Here is a 9,961-nt window from a genome sequence, read left to right as displayed (position 1 = left end):
GGATCCAATTCATTGACTGTCAGCAGTGCTCATTCGAGGAAAATGTATGGGTGGGCTGAATTCATTTGTAGCCCATAAGACTATTTAGAAATGGCTAAATAATGAGCAATTAGTAAAGTGGGATTGGAGTTCAGGAGAGAAATGAATATTGGCAGATATTTCTATCTTGGGAGTCATTTGCTAAGACATTATACTTGAATCCATGGGAGCAAATGAGATCTTTAAGGAAGAGAAAGAAGGTAAAAAGAGAAGGTGATCTAGGTCATCAAGTTATGTCAAGAAGCTTTTATTATTCTTAAATGTGACTACCTACCAAGAGGGGATTCACCTTCTGTTAGGGATCATCCATGACATCATAGGATCATAGATCTAGACCTGGAAAGGATCTGCTTCTTTTGACATTGTGTGGAGGATGACATGACCAGTCCATCTCTTTTTTTTTGTTGTTTCTCTTTCTTTTCTTTTCTTTTCTTTTCTTTTTTTTATTCTCATTTTGTACAAATGTTTTTTTACATTAATAATATATTCTTGTTTAAGAGTAAACAAAATACCCCTCCCCCCATGAATATAGACTTGCTTGGGTGATAAAGTAAAGGGGAGAGAAAAAAAATTAAAATAAAAAAAAATAATAGTAATAATTGTAGGTATGGCCAGGTGGTGCAATGCATGAAGCATCAGCCCTGGAGTCACAAGCACCCGAGCCCACATCCAGCCCCGTAGCCCCAACAATCACCCAGCCATGTGACATGCAAGCCACCCAATCTGCACTGCCCTGCAAAAACCAAAAAGAAGAAAAAAAAAGACCCCAAATAAAATAAAACAGTAATAATAGTAGGGGGTGGCTGGGTGGCAGACAGAGCATTGGCCCTTGAGCCAGGAGCACCCGGGTCCAAATCCGGCCTCAGACACCCAAAGATCACCCTCCTATGCGGCTCCAAGCAGGCCACCCAGCCCCATTTGCCCTGCACCCTCCCTCAAATAATAATAATAAAAAATGTGCTTCAGTCTTTGTTCCAACACCACCAACTCTGTCACGGGTGGATCACATTCTTTATGATAAGTCCATCACAAAAGTTACTTCCATATTTTTCCAACGTTGCCATTGCTGATCGCAACTCCCTCCTTTCTTATTTCTCCACTACCATATACTATATTTTCTCTCTCCTTTCACTCTGACTCTGCTGTAGGGTCACTGAGTGGTGCAGCAGACAGATCCCTGGTCCTGGGACCAAGAAGCCCTGAGCCCCCATCACCCCTTAGGCCCAGCATCCACATGGCCCTGTGGTCCTGGACAGGCCTTCCAATCCCAGCCCCTTGCAAGAAGTAAAAAAGAAAATGTGTTATATCTGACCACTCTCCCCCCATGGTCCACCCTCTCCTCCTTTATTCACATCCCTACCCCTTCCCCCTGCTCCTCCCTCCTTCTTACTCCAGATGCCTATACCCCATTGAGTATATATGCTGTTTCTTCTCCTAGCCACCTCTGATGAGAGCAAAGGTTCCCTCATTCCCCCTTGCCTCCCTCCCTTCCATATCATTGCAATAGATCATTGTAATAAAAAAATCTTATTATATGAAATATCTTGGCCTATTCCCCCTCTCCTTTTTCTTTCTCCCATTACATTTACCTTTTTTCTATTGACTCCATTTTTACACCATATTTTATCTTCAAATTCAGCTTTCTCCTGTGCTTCAACTATAAAAGCTCCCTCTACCTGCTCTATTAACTGAGAAGGTTCATATAAGTATTATCAGTGTCATTTTTCTATGCAGGAATACATGCAGTTCATTATCATTAAGTCCCTCATATTTCCCCCCTCTCCTCCAATCTCCATGCTTCACCTGAGTCCTGTATCTGAAGATCAAACCTTCTGTTCAGCTCTGGCCATTCCAACAGGAACATTTGAAATTCCCCTGGTTCATTGAAAGTCCATCTTTTTCCCTGGACGAGGACATTCAGCCTTGCTGGGTAGTTCATTCTTGGCTGCATTCTAAGCTCTTTTGCCTTCTGGTATATTATATTCCAAGCCCTACGAGCTTCCAATGTAGTTGCTGCTAAGTCCTGTGTGATCCTGACTGCAGCCCCATGATATTTGAACTGTGTACTTCTGGCTACTTGTAATATTTTCTCTTTGACTTGGGAGTTCTGGAACTTGGCTATAATATTCCTAGGGGTTGGTTTTTTGGGATCTCTTTCTCGGGGCGATCGGTGGATTCTCTCCATTTCTATTTTGCCCTCTGCTTCTAGAATATCAGGGCAATTTTCCTGTAGTAATTCTTTGAAAATGATGTCAAGGCTCTTTTCCTGATCATGATTTTCAGGTATTCCAATAATTTTTAAATGATCTTTCCTAAGTCTGTTTTCCATATCAGTTGTTTTTTCAATGAGATATTTCACATTTTCTTCTAATTTTTCATTTTTTTGGTTTTGAAGTATTGATTCCTGATTTCTGGTAAATTCATCAATCTCCCTGAATTCTATTCTTTGTCTGAAGGATTTGTTCTCCTCAGAGAGTTTTCTTATCTCTTTTTCCATCTGGCCAATTTTGCTTTTTAAGGCTATCTTCTCCTCAATAACTTTTTGAACTGTTTTATCCATTTGACCTAAGCTGGTTTTTAGCATGCTATTTTCTTCAACATTTTTTTGCATTTCCTTGACTAGGCTGCTGACTTCATTTTCATGTTTTTCCTGCATCTATCTCCTTTCTTTTCCCAGTTTTTCTTCTAACTCCCTCATTTGATTTTCAAAGTCTTTTTTGAGCTCTGTCATAGCCCGAGCCCAATTTCTGTTTTTCTTGGAGTCTTTAGATGAAGGAGCTTGTGCTTCCTCATCTTCAGACTGAGTATTTTAATCCTTCTTGGGCTCATATGCAAAATATTTCTCAATGGTCTTCCTCTTGTTTCTCTGCTTGCTCATTTTCCCAGCCTGGGCCTGGTTTTGGGGTGCTTCCTGAGCTTTTGGGACACTCCCACAAGGGTCTCAGTGTGTGAGGCTCTGTCCTCCCTCCTGGTCTGTGAATGACCATAAGTGCTCCCTTCTGCAACGGGGCTGAGGTGGGGTTCTATGGGGGGGCCTATACTGGGATCAGGATCTGAATGTGGTCAGAGCCCCAGAGTCCTGTTCCCAGGGCAGAGGACAGAGCTGGGCAGTCTCTCTCTCTTCACTCCCCTCCCTCAGCTCAACGGGCTCATGCCCTGGGGGGCTACTGTTTACCAGCTCTGCCTGCTTTTGTTCCTGGATCTGGGCTGCTGCTCTCTGTGTGCCCTGAGGGCTGGGCTCCACTCCGCTCTGGCAGAGGTCCCCTGCTGTTCCCCCACTTTGTGCCTGTGCTCCCCTGGGGTGCAGCTCAGGAGACTCCCCTCCTGTTCCCAGCACCCTGGGGCTGCCTCCAGGAGGCTGAAGTTCTTTCGCTCTGGCGGGCTGCCCCTCCGACCCCAGGGAGCAGAGCCTTTCTGCTCTTTTCCAGGTTACCTTCAGTAGGAGAACTGCCTCACTGGGTCCCTCTGTGGGTTCTGTCTCTCGAAAGTTTAGTTAGAGTCCTTAGTTTCAAGTTTTATCAGAGAGCGCCTAAGACTTGATCCCTTCTTGTTGCCATCTTGGCTCCCCCCATCTCTTTTTCTTAAGCTTTCTCTGGAGAATAAACCATTGGTCTTATAAATGATATTGATTTATCCCAGGGTCCAGATAATAATAACATATAACTTTTATATCCTTGCCCACCCCTATTTTTTCAGGTAACTATTTTCTGGTAAGACAATCTAAGGGACAGTTTCTTCTTCTTCTTGGCCAAACACTGCCCACAAGGTCTTGATCAACAGTCCTGTTGCAAAAGAATCTTGGATCAATGTATTATCAATCAACATCTCATTTCCTGCCAATATATTTTTTTTTATTTATCTAAGGTTCCTGGCACTCTGGAGTTTATATAAGAATATTTGACTGTCAACAATGTCAGCAAGAAGAGAAGCCAAGCTGCTTCAGGACAAAGTGGGCTTCCCACTGCTTGTCTTGGATGCAAGAATATATGCAGGGGGTGGCTAGGTGGCACAGTGGATGGAACATCAGCCCTGGAGTCAGGAGTACCTGAGTTCAAATTTGGCCTCAGACACTTAATAATTACCTAGCTGTGTGGCCTTAGGCAAGCAACTTAACCCCATTGCCTTGAAAAATCTTAAAAAAAAAGTATAAAGAATATATGCAGATAACTGTAAGAACCAAAGTCCTCCTGACTCCAGGACCAGTGTTCCATCCATTGTGCCATCTATCTGTCTAAAAGACAATTCATAGTTATCTCTTTCCTGTTGCAGACTGCATTCAGGATACACAATGAAATTTAACTCAATTATAGACAATGTTTTTATTTATTCATAAGGAAATATGCTCTTTAGTTTTCTTCCTCTGTAAGCTAAATGCATAGGTTGTATCGAACTAAGGTCTCATCCAGGTCTAATATTCTATGATTCTGTGGTTCTATATCTCATTCAGATGGGATAAGAGAGGAAAATGATAGATTAGATATCCATTCTAGGTTGATCACTGAGCATGTATCTCTCTTTTAGAAGAGATCTAGCTAACATCATTGTTCTCAAATGAGATTATGAATATTTCAATGTTAACTTTCTCCTCTTTTCACCCTTTGGGACAAAGACCATCAAATGGCGAACAAACGATGAAATCTTTGAGGGCCAGGGCACTTCCATTTTTGTCTTTGTATCTCTAGCACCTGATATATCATGTTGCACATATAATGGCATAATAAATACTTGGTGAATTGAAAAAAAAAGATGAGAGAGAATGGACCACGGAATATTCTTCTATGGTCATTGAGCATAGGCATCACCAGTGTATTTTCTATATGCATACTAGAGGAAAGTCATAAGACCTTGAGTTTTCCCTTGTGAGTTCAAATGAACAGCAAGAACAGCTTATTGATAGAAAATAGTGAGAACTCACATTTGTGTATTACCAAAATTTTTATAAAGAACTTTTGTCACAGTCACCTGGAAAGTGGATTGTGTAAGCAAGGTGAAAAGAACCTCAGAGGACATCTAATTTGATCCATATCTTAAGAAGAATCTCTACTATATCGCACATAGCAAAGGCCAACTAGTCCTCTGGGAAAAATTCTGCTGAGGAGACACCCATTTTGTCCTGAGGCAGCTTGGCTTCTCTTCTTGCTGAGTGATTAAGTAAGAAAGTCAAATAATCTTATATAAACACCAGAGTAACAGGAACTTTAGATAAATTAAAAATAATATTGGCAAGAAATGAGACGTTGATTGATATTACCCTAGTTCATTCTCTTGCAACAGGACTGTTGATCATGACCCTGTGGACAATGTTGGGGCAAGAAGAAAAAGAACTCTCTCTTAGGTTGTCTTACCTTGAAAAATAGGAGTGGCATAAATGTAAAAGTAATGCCTTATTATTGTTTGGACCTTTTATAAATCAAAATAATTTATGAGATCATATTTTACTCTCCTGAAAGACCTTAAGAAAAAAGAGACCAACTGGTCATGTCTTCACACAATTTCAAAAGAAACAGACTTTGCGGTCCTTCCCAGTTCTACATCCATGATCCTATGGTCTCATGGAAGTAGGTAGGTCCCATATGGTAGGTTTATAGGAAGATATTAGGGGGCAGGCATGGATGAGTTATAATCTGCATTGTTGGTAGAAGTGCCTGCATTAATGCACTCAAAAAACCCACCAAAGTAAAATCTAGTCAGGTCAATAAGTTTTTATTAAGGACTTACTTTGTAGCAAGGCACTGTGCTAAACTTGGAGAGTACAAAGAATGGTAAAAACAAGTAAAAGTGAAAAGATAGTGCCTGTCTTCAAGGAGCTTACATTCTAAGGAAGGATTATAACACAATAAAAGGAAGCTTACAAAAGTATTATCTACTCAAGGGTATGACAGAGAATATTGGGAAGGTCCAGAGTGGAGCCTGGAGATAGAATGAAGACATGACTGGCCTCTGAACATATCTATCTGTATAAATATCCGTATATTTTTATATATTCATATATGTGCGCACATATACATATCTACACATGAACACATCCATGTTCGTAACTGTGTCCAGAGAGATGTGTAGTTGCATAAATATGCATAATACATATATTTGTGTATGTGTGTATATGAAGGTAGAAAGTCTGGTTATTAGAGTGATCTCTCTGCTCTTAAGTGTGAGTTGTTTGATATTTTGGAATCATCATTTTCATCATCATCAGAGCTCTATCTCTAGCCCCATAAATCTGGCTTTAGAGGAAGGTTGGACAGGCTATCAGTATTCCCATATTTTATGAGTTTATGAGTTTATGAGACTTCTACAAGTCTCCGGAGCTGAAGTTCTTGGCATGAAAGGATTTGCTTCTGGGTTCATTTATCTTCCTAGCCTGGACTAGCACTTCCCTTTGTTCAAAGGTGAGTTAATGGATAATAAGTCCTTAACTAGACACATCATTTTCCATATCAGTTGCCAATCCAGATAATCTTTGGTGATTTCTTTTGTTTGTTTTGAAGATCTAGAGGAAAATCCATTATGTTTCAGCTGATAACATACATATTTTCATTTTCGCTATATTGGCATAAATAATACCAGTATTGAGTATAGTCCTTAAAAATTTGTTGCTTGTTAATTGACTGACTCTACCTGCTTAACAAAAAAAATCCAAATAATTCTCTAGTGGGCAATAAATCAATGTGATAAGTTGTCTTTATAGGATCCACTTCACCCTTTGGATCTATTTTGTAAGCAGAAAAGTTGCTTAATATCTCAAAAACCTTAGAAAGGTTAGCTTTCCTTTAGTCTACTAACTTGTATGTCCTCTTGAACAGGTTTTTCAACAGACTTTGTCCAAAGTCTTGGTGATGCCACAATTTACTTCTTTCTGGACTCTTCCGAATTGGTGACTTGGCTATTGGAGAGGTTCTTTCTGAGATTTTCTCTTGGTTGACAGATGTCTTGGTTATTATTATCTCTATCCTCTGAAACTTCAAAATGCAAATCAATAGATAGATATGACCTAAATATAAGCTAGTATGATGTGCACATGTGGCTTCATTTCTGGTGGAGCTGTAGGTGTGTATGAGAAATGATATGTGTTGACTCTATGCAGTTTTTTTGGTTTTGTTTTTTTGGTCTCAGAATTCCCAGTGGTTCAGTATTGCTTGATTGAAACTCTTAGGCTGTAGGTCTCTGTGAAAGTTTAGGTGTAGTCCCAAACATTTTGTCCTTGTCAAAATTTATGTTTATTTAAATAAGTTGCTCTGAAATCCTCTGCCTTCATCAGAATGGATTCTAATATAGAATCCATATGATGAGAAAATGTTTATCCCTCAATACTTTGGGGATACCTTTCAGTTCCTTATTGGAAATGATGGTGAATACTTGGTGAAATGAGTAGTCATCACTAAGATATAATGTATACTCTTACTATAGTCTTCCAGAGAGAAGTCAATGCAGACAAGTTCCAAGATTTGGCTAGTGCTTCTGTTCTCCAAATATTCAACACAACTTGGCATTGTTTAACTTAGTACACAATGGGCAAAAATGTCAGACTTCTTAGTGACATCTGCAATCTTGAGCCAATGAAATCTGTTTATAGTGAAATTAAGTCAACAAGTATTTATCAAGTATCAGGCCCTGTTCTAAGTACTAGAGATACAAAGAAAGGCAAAAGCCAGCTTCCTGCCCTGAAGGAGACAACAGATAAGCACCCATGAGCAAATAAGCCATTAACAAGAAAAATTAGAATAATTAATGGAGGGAAGGTATCCACATTTGCGAAAGTATTGAGGGATAAACATTTTTTCATCTTATGGAGATATCTGATGGTGCTTCAATTTTCTCACTTAAGTTACACTCAGCTCTTGGAAATCTCTTTAGCATCTCACTTTCTCCAGTCCAACTGCATTTATCCAGAGACTGGATGTGCCCCTCAACCCTGTCCACCTTTGTAGCACAAGCTGGGAAAGAAATTCTCTTCTTCATGCTTCCCCCTCTTAGAGTCCTCTGAAACAAACAAACGAAACAAAAAATCCCCATACATTTCCACAGAAAACTAAGTTCAAAATATGTCACCACCTGGTAAAAACTCTTGGATAGAGACATCATGAGTCTCTTGTCTCCTTAGCATCTCCCCTAGGGCTACATCTATTACAATATAAAAGATCAATCCTAACTTCATTTTCGTCTTGATGAAAATAGTACTCCTTTATTATAGGCTTATATGACTTTTAAAATTCTATCTTTCCCTTTTTCTTTTCTTTTTTTCTTTTAAACCCCAAGTTATTTTGCTTTTATAATTAGCAATAAATGGGGGAGGGAGATATTTGAAAACTAAAAGAAGGTTTATGTGCTTTTTTTGAAGCAACAAGGGAGGTAAGAAGTTGGCAGTAGTGAGCCCTTTCCATAGAGGATCTAGATGGTGATAAAACAATTTATTTTTAAAAAATTTTATTTATTTAAGACAGTGGGGTTAAGTGACTTACCCAAGGTCACACACACACACACACACACACACACACACACACAGAGCTAGGCAATTATTACGTGTCTGAGTTTGGATTTGAACTCAGGTCTTCCTGTCTCCAGAACCAGTGCTTTATCCACTGTGCCACCTAGCTGCCCCCTCCCCCCAAGCATTAACTTTTGAGGCTGTGGTTTCATATCTTTCATCAGAGCAGGTACAAATACAAGGAACTATATTTCAGTTCATCCCTGACTTAATTTTGCTTCATACTGGCAGGATTTCTCCTGTGTGGTATCATACAGCTGGGACTTTCATCTGACCATTCAGCTTCCTGAGTGAAGAGAGTAACCTGGAAGTCCATCCTTGGACTTGAACATCTAGTTCTATCAATAATTGGCTTTATATTCTCTGTGACTTCCAAGTCTTTTTTTTTTTCAAAAGATGATGTTAGATTATATCATTAATAATTAGGCATATTCAAATTAAAGCAATTCTGAGATTGCTTTATCAGATTGGCAAAGATGACAGAATGGAAAATAACAAATGTTGGAAAATCTGTAGGAAAACAGGAACACTAGTACATTGTTGGTGCAATTGTGAAACCATTCTGGAAAGCAATTTTTAATTATGTTTAAAAGTCTATTAAACTCGGGTGGCTAGGTGGCGCAGTGGATAAAGCACCAGTCCTGGAGTCAGGAGTACCTGGGTTCAAATCCGGTCTCAGGCACTTAATAATTACCTAGCTGTGTGGCCTTGGGCAAGCCACTTAACCTGTTGCCTTGCAAAAACCTAAAAAAAAAAGTCTATTAAACTTTTGACCCTTAATTTGAGATCAAAGAAAGAAGAAAATAATCCATATGTACAAAAATATTTATAGCAACTCCTTTTGTAGTGGCAAAGAATTGGAAATTTAGAGAATGACCATCATTTGAGGCAATGACTGAACAAGTTATGGTACATGAATGAGATTGAATACTACTTGTAGTATAAGAAATGATGAAGGGGATGCATTCAGAAAAATCTGGAAAGATAATACGAACTGCTGCAAAATGAAACAAACAGAATCAGGAGAACAATTTATACAATAACAGTAATATTATAAAGATAATCAACTTTAAAAAACTTAATACATGATCAGCATAATTATTAGCCACAATTCAAAAGGACTCATGATGAAAAATGTTGTCCACCTCAAGATGTAGAGATGATGGACTCAGAGTAAAGATGAAGCATATTTTCTTTTCTTTCTTTTTTTTGGTGGATGTGGTAATTTATTTTGTGAAACCATTTTTGAAATAGGTTTTGTTTTTCTTGCCTTCTCAATGGATTGGGCAGTAGGAGGAAAGAGAGATAATTTGGAAATGAAAATAAAATAAAATTGACAAGCAATAAAATAAATCAATACAAATTTTTTAAAAAGATGATATTGGATTAGATGACCTCTCCTATCCCTTCCAGGTTTGATTTGAGATGACATTTGTG

This window comes from Macrotis lagotis, chromosome 1, assembly GCF_037893015.1.
Source record: "Macrotis lagotis isolate mMagLag1 chromosome 1, bilby.v1.9.chrom.fasta, whole genome shotgun sequence".
Taxonomy (NCBI): Eukaryota; Metazoa; Chordata; class Mammalia; order Peramelemorphia; family Peramelidae; genus Macrotis; species Macrotis lagotis.
This window is presented reverse-complemented; position numbering follows the sequence as displayed.